At 40.6% G+C, this 16,961-nt stretch overlaps 1 protein-coding gene across 3 annotated transcripts in view; it reads left to right on the top strand.

Annotated features, from left to right (window-relative positions):
• Positions 1 to 3,602: 3,602 nt before the first annotated feature.
• cntn5 (contactin 5) overlaps positions 3,603 to 16,961 on the top strand; it is a 105,532-nt gene continuing 92,173 nt past the window's right edge. For all 3 annotated transcript variants that reach the window (XM_084350613.1, XM_084350614.1, XM_084350615.1), the window contains exon 1: positions 3,603 to 3,982. The gene's annotated coding sequence lies outside the window, so the exon portion shown is untranslated. The remainder of the gene's footprint in view (positions 3,983 to 16,961) is intronic.

Consider the following 16,961-nt stretch of genomic DNA (forward strand, 5'->3'; position numbering starts at 1 on the left):
ACAGACCATTCACATTTAGCTCCTCACGATAACGGCTTCACTTTTGTTCCCAATATTTCATGCTTGCAGCTGTCTCAAACCCATAATACGCTCATAACAAAACCAAAGTTTGTGTTTTCTCACAGGCAATATGGCAGATTTGCATATACAAAGAGATGCTGCAAGTGTGCACACACCTGCCAACTTGTTCCTGTTGCCCAGTTAACAAACTTTAGACTTTAGAGGGAACGTTTCTGGTTTCTCTTTAGTTTAATTAAACCTTCCTTATCTTATTTGCCCCATAGGTAGATGCACCACGACGATGAATCAACCGCAGAAAAATCCATACAATGAATCTGTTCTCTAAAAGTGCAAAGACTGTTGTTTTATTCACGCTGTAAAGCTTCACATTGACGTTCACACCACAGAAACATGAGCGTAGATTTAAGACATGCAGCGTTTGAGACAGAACAGGCTGTGTTCATGACGGAGGTTGATTATCAGTATTTGAACTGCTTATGATTTCTGCCTCACGACTGCTCTGTTGAATAGATGCCGCAGAATTACAGATAATACAGTACAGTGCAAATTCACTGTGTTGAAACAACAACATGGAACAGTTTACCGCCATGTACAAGACAAATTGAATACTCCTTTGAATCTGAAACAGTATTCAAGACTAGGAGGCAGAGACCTAAACTACTAAGCTTAAGCTAACAGCCATGAGAAATCATATGCTGCCCACTGAAATATATTTCACAGTGTATACTATAAGCAAAGCTCTCCAAAACAGTATCAGTGCCAACAAGCAAGGCTGCAAAAAGGACCCATAAAATACTGCTTTTAAAAAGATGGCATCTAAAAGCTGATAAGAGCTACAAGCATTGGAATGGATCAATTGTGCGATAGGAAGAGCACTCAGTCATGGGTACTGTTTAATTAATGATGGGGGTTAGAGATAGGCTGTTAGCTCCATATTGTCAGTCAAACACTCACAGCAGAGGGTGGCAATATGAGCTATGTAACGGATACGTGAAACAGAAGGAACTAATCTATACTCTCCAGTCTAGTACCATTAATGCTGTGTTAAGAGAGCAGGGGTGCTGCAGCAAGATGACACACATGCACTTTTGAATTTATTCCGAAAAGGAGAAGACCAGACGCAATTAATAAGTACATGATAATAAAATATGGAGAGACGGTTTAATATTTTCCTAAATGTCGAGTTTTAGTTCTGCTTTACATTCCACCTTTCAAGCCTGACATAACATCTTTATAACGTCATTTAACAGTGCAAACAAGCAATCCTCCGAATGCAAATAAAAACAGAATGTCGTGCTTCATGTTTGTATTCACCTTTTTATTTCTTTAACATTATTCATTGTTCGTCTGCTTCTAAATGAAAACAGGATTGAATAAGAGGCTCTCCTGAGAGAACTGCTTTAAATCAAGTGATGTGATGGAAAAACACATTTTAAAAAAAGGTGAACAAATCCTTTCAAGCTCCAAACAAAAGTCCCCTCCATCAACTGGACCTCCCCAATCTCACTTTGATGCTCGATGAGGTAGCAAAGTGGCCTATTGATTTGTGAAGCCTGTATGGATCTACAGCCAATTGTGACCATCGATGGACACTTGTCCTGTCAAGAAATCCTTGAGCAAAGCATTAAATCCCTACCATTCACCCTCAGACTAATTAAAGTCTGTTTGTTGCTAAATTGTAAAGATAATTTGTCTGGGAACAAAGAAGTGACGATTGTTCAAACGGCCTATTATTCCGAAACCCCAACACTCCGGAAAATGTCCCATTGGACCCAAAGCCCATTTGTCTGACAGCCCGTTAACCCGAAAACAAGAAAACAAACGCCCATTGTTCTGAAGTCCCAATCCTCTGAAAATACACTCCCTGCAGTTTTAGTTGTGCTACTGCTGGCTCTATCCATGGTGCTGAATCGGCAGGGGTTTTGCCCTTAATAGGTCTTTCTGGCCTCACACCAAATGACATTTCAGGGAAAAATTCCCAATGTCAGAATAAAATTGTGAGAGTACCTCAACTTGTTATAGGCTGATCTAAAAACAGCAATATAACACACTGAGGGCAACATTAAATCTAACCTATCAGAGAATAGAAGGTTATGATTAGGGTTAGGAACTGACAATTGCACAGAGTGTGTGTATTTTCAGAGCAAAAGGCCGTCTGAACAATGGCTGCTGGTTGGGGTTGTGTGCTGTAAGATAAATTGGCTTTCGGTCCAACGGGACATTTTTCTGACTTTTGGGGTTTTGTAATGGCCTAATGGGCTGCTGGAACAATGGCATGGCACCTCACATTGTAACTTTCTTCAGTGGGAATAAAAGAGATTATTAGGATACTATTATGTTGAGGAAATACTACTAATGTAAAGAGTCGCCTATTAGTGTCCATTATGTCTACTATATATCATCAAAACAACATAAGGCCTGGAGCAATGTGATGGAGTCCCATAAACAGCCCTGAAATACATCTAGACACTGGAGAGATGTCAGTAGCCGAGCTAGCACTCGTGCTAGCAGCCTCTTTTTATTAAACTGAGTAGATGCTGAAGAATCACGGCCCTCTTGTGGTCAAAGTAAGTAAACATAATTGCACTCCACAAGCATCACTTTTGGTTAATACCTTCAAAATAAATAACACACTGGACACTGTTCTCAAACTGAATGCTCTTATCTCAACATCAACTCTGCAAAGATTCAAATTAGACTAGATTTCTACTTTTAAGAGGAGTTAAAGGTTGAACATTAAATCCTGTGTGCCATGGTGTGATTGGTTTAATTGTCGAATTTGGACAGGATAAATGTCAGCTGTGATTGGATGCTTGCTGTCACTGTTTGGTAGTTAATGGATCTATGCAGGTTTTATATGGAGAGCACTAAAGGTCACATTATATATTTTTGTTATAACCTTTTGTTTTAGTCAAATGACTTGTGTTTACCTGGCTCGCTTCACACATTACATTCAGCTCTCTGCAGTGCTAGGCTAGGCTATCAGGGATCAACACAGCAGACCTGTTCATGTTAATAAACAGGGAAGCAGATCTGAGCTTTTTGGCCAACACTGTGAATTCTCAACCTTGCTGAATGAATATTTTATAAATAAAAATATCAAAATTGGGAGAGGGGTAGCTGCTGAAGACTCCTTATAATACATTTACACAAGCTGCACAGGCTAAGTTTGCTGAAAAGCTATTCAAATAAATAATCAATTTAAATACAAGGCTACTAAAAATGCTTAAAACTGGACTTGGGGAAAAAAAGGAAGATAAGGCAGCTTTATTACTGAATGAATAGCAGCTGTGCATGTCATTAATGTCAGCCTTTTAATTGCACCTTCTTGTGGATATGGGACAAACACATGCACGCACCTTTGCACCCACGCAGGTAGGAGATCTGTGGTTTTATTCACCCAACTTTAACATTACAGCTGCAAATAAACAACCGAGCAGATTCTCAGCAGGATAGCCTTCCTCAGTGGCACAAACTGATACGATGCCACTCCTTATAACTAACTGAGGGCCACCTTTTTTTTTTTTTTTTTTTTTTTTTTCCCCCCCCTCAGCAGCAGCAGCACCAGTGAGACGGGATGCTGCGCTGCAGAGAGGAGCCTCAGCCGGCTGCAGCGGTGGAGACTCACTGAGAGGAGACCAAACCAAACCTCCGTCCACCACGACGCACAGCTCCGGCACAAAGCTCCCTGAAGTGGAAGGAAAAGCTCCGGAGGAGGGGAGACAGAGCCGCACACCGAGCGAAACCATCTCCATCCCACTGCCGCTCGTCTGTACTTGAGGATGTACTGTTTACGCTGGCTCACATAGAGCGACACAGACCGAGGACCTGGACTTGATATCCGTAATACTGCTGCCATTCCGCCGCTCGGCTCGCGTGGGAGAGACGGTCACAAGAGCCGGGATCATCCGGGAGAGAGAAGAGAAAGTGAGACGAGGGACGACTTTCTTTTTGTATTTCTGTAAGTAAACTGCATTTAAAGCGTTACGTGTTGTTTTCTAACGCAGCTTCATCTGTGTGAGTGAACGCAGCTTGTTCAAAGAGACACAAGTTGTGTTGACAATGCTGCTGGTAATAATCTTGATTTATTTGTTTTTTTGTAAAGGAGCTGAATAGTTTGGGATGTTCCTCCAGTCTGTTTTAATTTCTCCCCATGTTGTTGCGATAACTTCTCCCTTTTTGCTGAGTGGAAATGAAGCATGTGGGCGATGGAGCTGCTGAGAGTCGAGCTGTACAAACACACTACAAACTGATGTGGAATGAAACATTTCTGCTGTCTTTTCTTTGCGCCTTCGGGGGGAAGTTGAAATAATCGTTCCTGGTTTTGAGCTCAAATTAAAGGTGTCCTAGGCTGAACCCCTCAGCAGCCTTGAAACCAGAGATGCTTTGAAACGCATTCAACACTGAAGAGGGTCTGAGGTGTTGCTGCTTTTGATAGGAGCTCAAACAGACCTATGAAAATATTTTGTGAGAGACAGGAGCTCTCCTGCAGGGTCCTTTTTTGTGTGTTTTTTTGGGGGGGAGTGCATCTTTGGGTTAGCCGAGCAGGAGGCTTCTAACACACCACTTACCACACAAGTAGACCCACAGGAATTATCTAATCAGAGATATGCAAATTTCCCCAACTCTAATTTTGTGGCTTCTCTGCGGTTGAATGTTCAGTGTAACTATCATCTGACTGTGCTGGTGACAGTTGGGTCTGGCTCTGTGGCTTTTGGGGGGGGACTCTTGTTTGATCTTATTGATTTGGCTTTGCGGACTGTGTTGAGGGATGAGGAAGACGTATTATTAAGCCATTATTCAATTAGGAGCATTATTTTTTTTATATTCTTGAAGTTTGTGTGACTTTCTTTTTTTTCAATGACAGCAATTAGCCGAGCGGTGGCAGATAGAATAGAGTGTGCCAAAGGAAAATACAACCTTTTGAAGTGTGTCTGCTGTCAGTAAATCCCCCTGCTGCTCAGACTTCTCTTCATATCCAGTGCAGGTCCATTCAGAGACGTGGAAGAAACATCAGACTATTTTAAGGCTAGCTTCTAATTTAAAGTCACTAAGTGTGTCAATATTAATATTAAAGACTCCTCAAGATTTAAGCCGTGAACCTTTTGGACCAGTTTCCCTCTCTAAAAATACAGAAACTAGTTTTTTGGGGTGTTTCAGTCGCGACAGAATTTGACACAAATTCGGTCAAATATGGTGTCACATGACAGATGTTCATCTTCAGCATGTGGCTCAGAGGCTTTCAAAGACAAATATGTTTCCTCCTGTCCTGTGAATTGTGACGCATGCGATGGGTCATGACCTCACGGTTGAGTAACAGTCCATATGTGTGTAAGTGAGAGTGGGATATGCACAGAGTGAAAGTAGCCTACTCTGTCTTTTTTTTGCTTCAAGCACAATTTTCAGTCACATTCGTTGATGGATTGTGAGTTGAGCACATCTATCCTCAACTCTCATGTCACATATACACTGTACTGCAGCTGTGTTGTATCGTTTGCAACATGGAAGCGATCGATATTCAATTTTGCCTCGATGAAGAGAAATTCTGGCTGATTCAGCGTGATCATTTGACATGTTGTTTTCTTCCACAACTTCTCTCTTGACTTCTTTTCTGATTGTTTTACTGACCCCAACTCCTAACTCCTATTCAACCAAGAATATCTACACTATTTACAATGAATCTGACTCTGGTTTCTGGTTTTATATTGCTTTCAGTGACAGGAATAGACACAGAGACAGGAACAAAGACAACACACACTAATTTCACTAAAAAGGCAGGAACAGCAAATTAATAAATTGCAGCCTGTGCGTTGTAAAAAATGCTAAATGTCTTTTCACATGTGCAGTGATCACTATATGTCTGAGTCTCACCTGTAGATCAGCGCTAAGATCATGTAACTGACGTCAGAGTCTAATGCGGCCATCGTTTCCTGTTAGTGTTATACAGCTTCCATTAAGACTTAATGACGGGAGCCTAACTTGAAGTCATGCTTGTAATTTCAAATGGGCCATAATTTGCCATAATGTTAATCCAGATATGTATTTCATGAGACCTAATGTGCTTAAACGATTGTCATCAGCCCACTCCGCCGCTTAGTTAAATTTCCGGAGATCATGTGAAAAAAAAATTGACCAATCTCACCGAGGGATGCAAAGTCGGCAGACACGCTCCTAATCAAACGGAGCTTCACCTGCATATCAGGGGAATAGATGGAGGCGCTGAACAGCTGTGCCTGTTTCACTTGGCACAAATTAGAGGTTACCCCCCCCCCCCTCCATCCTTATCGGATGTAAATCAGTTATTTGCTTTGCAATACATGCTTTAAAATGTTTGTAAATCCACTTGGAGGCAGGTGTGTGAGATGAAATGCAAATTAGTAGATCGGCTAACCTTGATGGAAATGGAATATGTCTTGAAGTTACAGCTGTCCCATCCTCTTTAATTTAATGGTTATTGACATGGGCCAACAGACATGTAGTTAGGGTACGGCTAATTGAAAATGACAACTCCAGTGGAGGCAAACCCTTGAGACACTTAAAAAAAAAAAAAGAAAAATGCATACCAGCAGTGACAAGAGAGAGGCTAGGGATAGAAACTGTCTCAACGAGGCAATGGCACCCAGGGGAGTCCTGTTTCCACTGACAAATCAGAGACTAATAAAATGAGGATGGGCAAAAAATGTCTTGCAGATCGCACTTCGTATTCAACACGTTCTATGTTTTTTTTTTTTTTTATATATAATGCGAGCACAGATATTCAAAGACAGTGATATGGTATCACACTGCATAGGCTGTACAAAGAGATTAGAGTCAGTATATAGAGCACTGTGGGTATATTCCTCTACGCTGACAAAAGAAAGTGGTGTTTGTGTGTGTGTGTGTGTGTGTGTGTGTGTGTGTGTTGTGTCGTGTTGGGCATCCTGCAAGCTGTAAACAACATGTTTTTCGCTGTCCAGAGAATCCAAGAGTGTAATTTTGTTCTCTAAACACAACAGTGACTAAGAATGTAGGTCCTGGGCATGTTTCCCTGGTAAGATGTGAGATGACATGCATTTGTGAGATTAAAGAAATTATTTCATGTGAGAGCTGTTGGTGATCTTGACAGTGGAAAAACCCTGCCTTGGCTGCCTTCCTATCGAGCACTTTGTGTGTAAGGGAGGCCCGCTGGTCTCTCAGAGCCTGGAAGACAAACGTCCCTCAGGACTCATCTGACAACTTAATTTATATAATTGCTCAGAAGCATCTGTGTAAGAAAGACTGACTTTCAGCGCCCTCCTCCACTTGTCACTGTTATGAATGAGTTGGATTTGATGTCCAATGAGTCAAACAGACAATCTTAAGACACACTGATGTTGTCATACGAGAGCATGTGTGAGCTACAAAAGTAAGCAGTGTTAATCTGATAACAGTGTCGCTCTCTTCTTAAGGAAAGCGTCGTATTTCATCCTGCATTTCTGTTTGTGCTCTGATCTGGCTGTAGTGATGCAGCCGGCAGATTGCGCGCTAAATCCTTGCACCACGATGAATGTGTACATATGTTAAGGAGTAATGTAATTAACATGAGTGACATGACGGCATCCATGTGTGGCCTTTCTCGCTTCTCTCTTTTGCAGCCCACAGTTCCTTCGGTAGTTAGCTGCTTATCTAAATGTCTGTGATAACTTTTCTGGTTTGAGAACATCCAACCGCCTCAGGTCGGTAAATTATGCGGTCCCTCTATCTGTTTGTCTTTGGGCTGTCCTCATTGTATTAACTTTGAGCAAGTTACCTACAAATACCTGCAGGCCACTGCTTTTAATGGCTGTTTGGGAAACGTTAAAGGTTATTAACTGCATGTTTGGAATAAGGCCGCGTGTGTTTAAATATTATTTGAAACAAGAAAACACACTCCTGATTTAAAACATGTAATACATTTTTAAATAAGTATTTGATTTCATGTAAGATTTGAGCAACACAGCAAACCTTTAGCCTGTTATATTAAAGTCTGCACAGTAGCACGCTTCACACAAAGGATTTCTTCCTAAGTCACATTCCTCATGTGTTGAGGTAGGTGCTAGTAGGTTTGATTTGTCTGTGGAAGTAGTTTGTCAGTGAAGTGAACGTCAAGTATTTGTGGAGATGGTATGGAGAGAGTGGTGGTGATGGTGATGGTGGGGAATAGCCTGAGGATGGAGTGTTTTTCAGTAGGCAGCTCCTGATTTTATGTGACAGTAAAGGGCCTTATCTTCCAGGGCCATGATGAAGCACAACAGTCTTTGATTTTTTATCTTCCAAACGTCTAACAATCTCATGCTCGAGACAGATTAGTGAGATGAAGGTGTAGAAATGGGTTATGCGGTTTTGTGGGAGTCAAATACAGCCAAATACAGGGTCTAAGGCTATATCTGCATCGTGCTGATAGTACAAAATGAGAGATTACTGACGTACTTTTGACCTTCAGGTTCAACAAAGTGAAAAAATATGATTTGTGAGCGAGAGTGAAAATATGATTTGTCCTATGATTTGATGATTTGTGCGTCCCTGACATAAAAAGGGGGTGGCATTTAAGGTTCATGCTTAATCTTTTGTTGAACTCGTGGCGGCAGTGTGTTCTTCTCTCCTTATCTATGACCAGTCAGTCTGTTAGAAAAATCAGGCTGGTTTTAGGTGCAGTAACAGTAATAGAAAGCATCTCACTCACAATGTTGTTCTGTCTGTTTCTCATTACCTCAGACGGGGCATTGATCCCCTAAATAATTAGTTGGGGGCGTTGTTTTTATCCCTCTTGAAATTCACTGGAGCCCAAACCTTTACAAGTCTCTCCCTGTTTCACTGTTATCTTAATAAGTCAATCCTCCAAGAGTCACTCTGGGCAAGCGTCAACAAGTGTAGACGCCACAGAAATCCACAGCACCTCATGAGGTCAATGAAATTTCACGTAACATTTGTTATTATACCCAATTATGTAGAATTACCTTTTTACATTTTGATCTTTAACCCTAATGAACGTGTCTTCAGGCCCTGTTGGTTAACAATCCTGTTTGCTAGCTCATTAAAGTGGAATTGCTTCTCAGCTTCTTGTAAAAGCATGTCCTAAAACAAATAATATACAATATCCTCACAGATTATGTTTTCCATAATTTATTGGATCTTAAATCCTTTGTTGTTGCATCATTCACCCTTTTTTTATTAGGATTTTTCATTCCCACCCGCTGTAGTGTATAGTTATGCATTTATTTCTTATATAAGTGGCATATTAGGTGTGTAAGCATTCTGAGGAACATTTTGTTTGCCTCTTGTGACAGACTGTTAAAAGGCTTTTCAAAGCTTTTCTTATTTATAAACCACACATGCCATTTAGAGTTTAATGCCAAATCTCTGAGAGCTGAAACAGTTTCTGAACCCATAAAAGTAACCCCTGAGGTCCAAACACTGTTCAGTACTTCTCAGATGTTTTTTGTAGTTACGGTCTTCTTAGTGTCCACTAGCTCATGATGAGGATGCACTGTGACATCGCTTGCAACCCAGTGGGCATTTCTGAAAGTCAGGCAGCGGCAGTCCTGTACATTAAAAGAGGAGAAAGAGTGTTTTGCGGTCACCTTTCTTACAGTACTAAGTCATGCGTCCTGCAGCCTCGTGATGAGTTGCTACGTTCCACTCTCATGCCTCCTTTCTCCCGAGAGATGAAATGTGTATGGAGGTATCTGTCAGAATACAACTAACAGGGCTGCCATGCTTAGCTGTACTTGTGCAGTACCTCCCTGTTCGGTGTCTTGTGACAAACACTGGATTTACTCTACCCAAGAGAGGTGGATGTAGTATAGTTTTCTCTATCTTGTTCCGTTATGTTATGAGATAACAGCACTCGTATGAATGATAATGTTAAGTGATTTCATGTCTTCTACCAGTGACTCTCTGATGAAAAGCTTCATCTGATACATTAGCCATACATAAAGTAAATGCGAGCTGGCGATATTAACCAGAAAATGGCATTGTGTTCTACAGGAATGCATCAGTATACAGAATGCATGCTTTAACAAATGTGGGACTTAATACCGGTAAAATGTCCTCCAGATATTAGGATGATGTGAAGCTTCATTAGGCATTGGGATAAGACAGAAGCACTGATGCATTTTGCAGGAAATAAAGCAAAGAAAGCTGCTCTGTGAAGCCGTTATTCAAAGCCACTATTGGGTGCTGAATGCTGATGTTTGGTCTTACACAGTTTTATGACACCAGCCGTCAGCATGACGTGGGTAGAATCATGGCTGCAGAGTTTCATTGTTCCTGACAAATAAAGAAATGTATCATCATGCTACAAACTGGATGAAAACATTGGTTTGTCCCTGATTGATATTCGATCTCGTCCACTTTCATCTCTGGCATTATTTCGACTTGTGCAGTAATTTATTCACATGGTTGACATTTTATTTCTCAAGTCAAAGTTCAACCTTCCTTGTAGCGTCTCTCAAATGATTAGCTCATAATAAAATGTTAAGATAAGCAACCTGTGAGCACCGGGTGAGAGCTTACTGAGTCGTCTCATTTCCAGCAGTCCTGCAGATCAATACATGTGATAGCTGATATAACGGGAGATTAATGGGTGATGTGACAGCATGGGATGAAAGAACAATGCTGTTTGAAGAAATGTAAATTAAAATACAAACTAATTCAGAAGACTTGCTGAATGTCACCTCTCTTTGTCTTTGATGGGGCTTCAAATTGGTCCAAGTTAGTTTATTTCTATGAAATGGTCTCACTGGAGACGTTGGACTGAGTTTAACTTTAATTTCAAGAGGGTGTTGAATAAGCTGACTTCTAAAAGTGTTTAAAAACGCTACTCACATACACATGTGTGCACAAGATAAACAAAACAGGAAGCAACTCATAGAGAAACATCTTCAGAGTGCTACTAGAGGTTTAAAACGCCACAGAGCTTAATATCAAATGCGTTCGGTATGTGTATAACTATGAGGGATGATTGATAAGTCTGTGGCCTCAGGTAGAAGGAGCCAATTTCAGATAAACTGGCACAACATAGCCCCCTCCTGCATATAGATCCCTTCTTTGTAGAAGCCGTAGTCTTGGACCCCCAGAAAGTGGTTCACAGCAGCGATAACATCATCATCACTGTCAAAGTGGCGACTAGCAAGCTCCTTCTTCATTTAGAGGAAGAGGTAGTAGTTTGAGGGTGTCAAATCAGGTGAATGGGGCGCTGGACGAGTTCAAATCTGCATTCTTGGATGGCAGCCATCACCACTGTGGACTTCTGGGCTTTTCTCAGCCAGTGCTGAGTTGCAATTTTCAATAACCCAAAATAGAAATACCACAAAAGTTATTAACTTCAAACTTTCTGCATCATCACTTAAAGAGTTGACCTGCACTTGCATGTAACCAGAGTTGTATAACACAAGTCCTTCTCCCTGAGGCCATGAACTTATCAGCCCCGCTCTGTAATGACCCGTCCTCAGGACTTACCACAGTAACACCACATCCAACCACCAACCTCGCTGTTAATTAGTTAACCTGTCGTTAAATGCCTTTTTTCAGATTATTTTTATTTAGTGATTTAAAATAACTCTCACAAGAAATCATTATGAGATGTGGTGTCGTCAAAACAGCCAGACGAAGAATCAATTTCTTTGTTGATTATGTTTCCTGTTAATCTAATATGATCAGCTAATGTTGTGCTGTAATATATTTTCAATGAGTGAAAACCAATTTTGAATCTTATTTTTTTAAATTTTATTACTCACATAATTATCCATGCACCATAATCAAATCTATCTCAACTATTACTTATAATTTGTTCGTTTCTATTAATGATCATAGATTAAAGTGAAACTCAAATACCCAATTTAGTTGCTGATGTTAACCGGCACATAACATCACTGGATCTTCATAGAGGAGATGAAGACGCTCGATCACTGAGGGAGCCAGACGGTGGAAATCCCTTCCAAATAAATTGGATTGAATTGATGAGATCTATACTATATCATTGGCACAAAGATGCCATGGGACTGGGAGGAATTGCACTGGGAGTGAGCATGTGACACAGAAACCCATGGTTACATTTCAGTGGCTGCTGCGCTCTATTTTCCAGCCATGACTCCTGAAGAGTGACCGCACATTAAAAATGTCTGTCTCTGTCACAGCACTATCACATTTCTATGAAAGCAATCTGAGAGGATGAAGGGAGATTGTATTTTTTTTTTTTTTTGACAATCACCTTTACTACTAGCTTTAATATTATGGTCTATAGTATAGTTACCATAGCAACCTGTGCCTCTTGATTCGAGCAGGAGAAATCAGGTCTCATTATGGCTATGTTAGCTGCGACCTTTACTTCTCCACAAGTCTAATAGTTTGTTTCCTCTTTCCAAACTGCCACTCAGTGTGCATCTCCACTTCTCACTTTAATTGTCTGCATTCAGTCAGATATCAACATAATGAAAATCATGAATTTTAATCAGGATTAAAAGCATCTTGAAACATCAATGCGAGACTCTTAAAAGGGACTTTTAAAAAGATCAGGGGATATCTCAGCTGTACCTCTGCTGTTTCATTGTTCAGTAGCTCCTGGAGAATACCGATAATCAGTATACACTAATGATAAAGAGATTATATATATATATATATATATATATATATATATATATATTCTGGAACATTCAAGGGAGAGAAACTGTGAGAAAATGTGATTACCACCAGACAGAGTTTGACTTTTATGTGGCTGAATAGCTGACAGTGCTGCTGTTTTGATTTCATTTGTTATTCTAACTGGCTGTTACCAGAAAAGCAACTTTGGGCACAAAGACACAGATAGTGTGTGATTTAAATTGAGACATAACCATTGAGTTTTGCATCGCAGCTCGCCAATCATCCGTTACATTATTCTGTGAAACAACATTTTGTTTCTTTTTGTTTCGTATCCATTCTGATACATTCAGCATCAGTGCCGTTCCCTATGCAGCACTGCTTGACAGAATAAAACCTCACCGGTGCCGTACCTCAGTTGTCTGGATTCAGATTAATTCATTTTAAACAGCCAGCCTTTTTTTGTTGTTAGCAGTGAGACATTCATAAGTGGGTGTGTTAACTGCACTGACCTGAGCTGTAGAGATCCAACAATGAGCCTTGAGACAGTCCCCTCTTGTGTCAGATCACATACTCATTAAATCTCAATTTCAGCCGAGCTCATTTAAAGTACAATTGTGAGACACACAGAACCTGCTGTGCTGTGTCGCTCCCTGTGAAGAGGGACATATTCCACTGTTAGCTTCAGATGTTCAAAACTGCTGTGTGTCTGCAGTATAGCTGCCATATCAATCAAAAGAAAATTGCCAGCTTATTGATTTTTTATGCTAAATTTTTTTAAGCTAAAATTTCAAACATGTACTTTTTCCAGCTTTTTTAAATGTGAGGATTTGCTGCTTTTCTTTGTTATTTATGATAGTAAATAAAGAGTCTTTGGGTTTTAGACTGTTGGTCGGACACAAGAATCTGGTGAGGTTAGCTTTTGTTTGTGAGAGCTGTCCAGCAGTCGCTTGTCAAGGCTAACGTTAGCATGTCTGCCCTGGCTAGCCTGACTTGTTTTTCCATGTGTCATGGTAGCTCTAGAAGGAGTAACACGCTCGGGCTCGAGGTACCAAGCTAGCTCTTTGAATCTCTGGCCCTCTAGCACATTGATTTGCAGCATATCACTTCGGACCAGCGCATCACACTTACTCCCCCCGGCTAGCAGCAATGTGATGTTTGGCTTCGAGCCATCCTCAAGCATGGCATCCAGGTGCTGATTCTCAATGTGGTACAGCAGAGCGTCAGAACTACTACTGAACTGAGGAGCAGCATCACACATTTTAACTTACAGTTGACTTTGTTGCCTTTCTGGAGGAAATGCTCCCACACTGAGCTTCTTTTAGCGCACTCACTTCACGTCTGACCTCAGACTGCTCTGAAAGACTTCAGTAGAAAGCACGTCTGTATGTAAATTAACCTATAGACTGACAATCCTCAGCAGTTGACTGATCAATGGTTAACTGTTGACATCCCTCGTGTGCACAGATGTGAAGTAGATGCCTGAAATATTCTGTATGTAAATGTGATCAAAATGATGCTTTACATACCACACATTCATTTTTGCCAGGATCCAAACAGCCTCTTTTATTACCTCTGCAGTAAAAAGACGGCGTCTTTGTCTAAAAAGCAGAGCTGAGTCAACACAGACGGATATACCAGAGGGATATTTCTGGGTTGATGTGTTATTTAGTGTGTGCCAGCCACTGCCTGTGGCAAAACAATGTTTTGTCATTGTGTTAAAGTCAGAATGAATTGATTAATTTGTATATTTTCTCCAAGGAAAGAAAATAGTCTAAGACCTTGAAAGGATGAGATGCTTTTGAGGGTTATCTGTGCCCTTTGGCAGTCATAGGTGTCATCCTGTAAATGTGTGTCATTTGTGGTGAGGAAAAGGATTTTAATTACAACAATTAGGGGCTGCAAAATGTAATTCATACCAGGCTACATTTCATAGTCGACAAATTAGGGATTTTATTGAGCTTGAGCAGATGGAGCCCCACAAGCCTTTTCAGACCCAGTAAATTAACCACGTTGCTTGACCTGTCTGCCCCCTTCATCTGATACGAGACATGGAATAAAACAAAAGGTTTAGTCAGCTTTTTGAAGGATTACGACCCGGGCGCACCGAGCTGATAGCAGGCCAAGCCGTGTCACTGGGTCACTGCTGATCATCTAATCGTCTGTTGCCGACTTTGCCATTGTGTTGTGTTTTTGAGACGACGCAGTATTACTGACATGCTCATTATGAATGAATACATAAATAATTGAACTTGAAACGTGATGGTTTTGTTTTGAAGCCCTCTGCCGTGTGAGCGTGCTGCCCTATGATCGTCGGTACATTAAAGCTCCACACAGCTGAGTCGGCTAATTTAAGCGTTCAGGGCTACACGTGGGCTCTGATGTTGTGAGCAGTTTCTCAGGTGCTGATTTTCTTCTCTTCTTAAGAGAAAGGTCAGCTGCCCCATTAACTTATTGTCATCTAGATGGATGGTATGGGTGTGAATTCTTGGGTGACATGGTGTATGTTGAACAATAACAAGAGTTGGTGCAGTACTGCTTCATTACTTCTTTTACAGCAGAGAAATACCTACTCAGAACTAGATGCAGTACCTGACGCTGAGAACAACAAATAGCACAGCCATGCGTTCATGTGGAGCTACGATGAATCTGGCTTTTACTGTGAGGCAGGTGCAGGAATGTTAATGTTGTAGTTTCTATTAACAGCATAGAAACATCACAGTTGGTCAGCCATTAACTCCACCAGCCTTTGCTCACTAGTTTCTGCACACCTGCTTTCTTACAACTGTTCTCTGCTACTTTTGTAATGGAGTAGCCCTCTGCCTGCAGGAAGTGTTATATAAAAGAAAACCCAAACTAATTTGCTGTCAAACTTAGATTCAGATAAGATAGAGTAAAACACTGCCACTGGTTTTATAGCAGAAAAGACAGTAAGTACCATGAGGAACAAACAGGTGTCTGCACTGTTTGTTGTAAATGATGAACTTGTGATGTGGTGTAGATTTAAATCTCCTCATGGGAATCCTGTTTATAACTAACTAATAATCTTTTGACCGTATGAATTCACTGCCCAGGTACTCGGCTGCTGTTTTTTTTTTCTGAATGTAATCAATCAGATCAGCAAAACTCACAAATGATTTACAATGAATAGAAATAATGATTTTTTGTCAGTCAGCTAAAGAAAAACTGATGCGGCAGTATGTCCAGTAATGTTACTGCTGTGTTTTTGAAGCAAGAGTTTTATCAGAACATACTACTACTGGAGTTAGAGCAGGAACACAAGCAAAGGGCGAGCCTTCTGTTTATCTCGCTGAACCTAGTAAATATCAAACATTCAAAGATCTCTAAGGAAAGTTGCATCACTCTGAGATGTGGGAGACAGCGCTCATAAATGACAAACAATAGAAGAGCGAGTGGTGAATCCTCCCAGGGGAACAGTTTGAGCTTTGTGAGCACACAGAGAGTTAGTGAGAGAGAGAAGGTTTTCGAACACGCAGTGTAAAAATCATCTACAAAATGACAATATTTGAAAACACAAGACAGGTTTAAGTTAAAGTTCTGATCAGTAACACATCTCTGACTGAGCTCTTGTTCTGATTTAAAGTGGAATAAAAGGGATTGATGAGATTGAAATGATACTGGTAAGGAAGATGGAAAGTCTGGAAAGGGATGTGAAATGATCAAAATCAATCAAATGAAAGGTCAGTTAAAATAAAAAAATAAATGATGAAAAAAAGGATAAATCAAATAAATTCTGAAAGCACAACCTGAGAATGGCTCAAATATTTTGAACATACAAAGTAAAACCCATCCCAACAAATCACCAGCTGCTCATTTGATCCGATGACCCGGACTGAAGCGTTCACCTTGATTAAGCTCAGGTGTTGGTTATCAGGCTGTTGCTGAAGGCTGAAGGTGTTCAAGTGCAGTTCCAGCTCCTCAGTCTGCTTTTTGTCACAGATGGGAAGAAATCAGACGTCATATGGACTGATGCTTATTTTTTGCTCACTCTTAAGACTTTCTTTCTAAACCTTTCACCAGTTAAACATCCGTGACACCTTCTCCTATTTGCTGCATTTGTCTACTGGCCCACCAGCGTCAGCTTTTATTCACCGACCTTGAAAGTTTGATTTGTCAAAACAATAAATTAAAGATTTAAGGAAAGTTGATTGTTACTGATTTCACTGGCCTTCAAGTTAGGCTGTAGACCTTATTCTTTTAAGCACTACTGTAATTTTAGTTTGTTCAATGTCATGCGGTGGCTGCTTTCATTGAAATACCGATCTAGACTACTTGCTTTTATCAAGTGTAGCTAATTAACTTTAATTGTGTAAAATGGCCAAAGGACAAACTAAAAATCACGG

Source organism: Pagrus pagrus, assembly GCF_965226575.1.
Source record: "Pagrus pagrus genome assembly, chromosome: 4".
Taxonomy (NCBI): Eukaryota; Metazoa; Chordata; class Actinopteri; order Spariformes; family Sparidae; genus Pagrus; species Pagrus pagrus.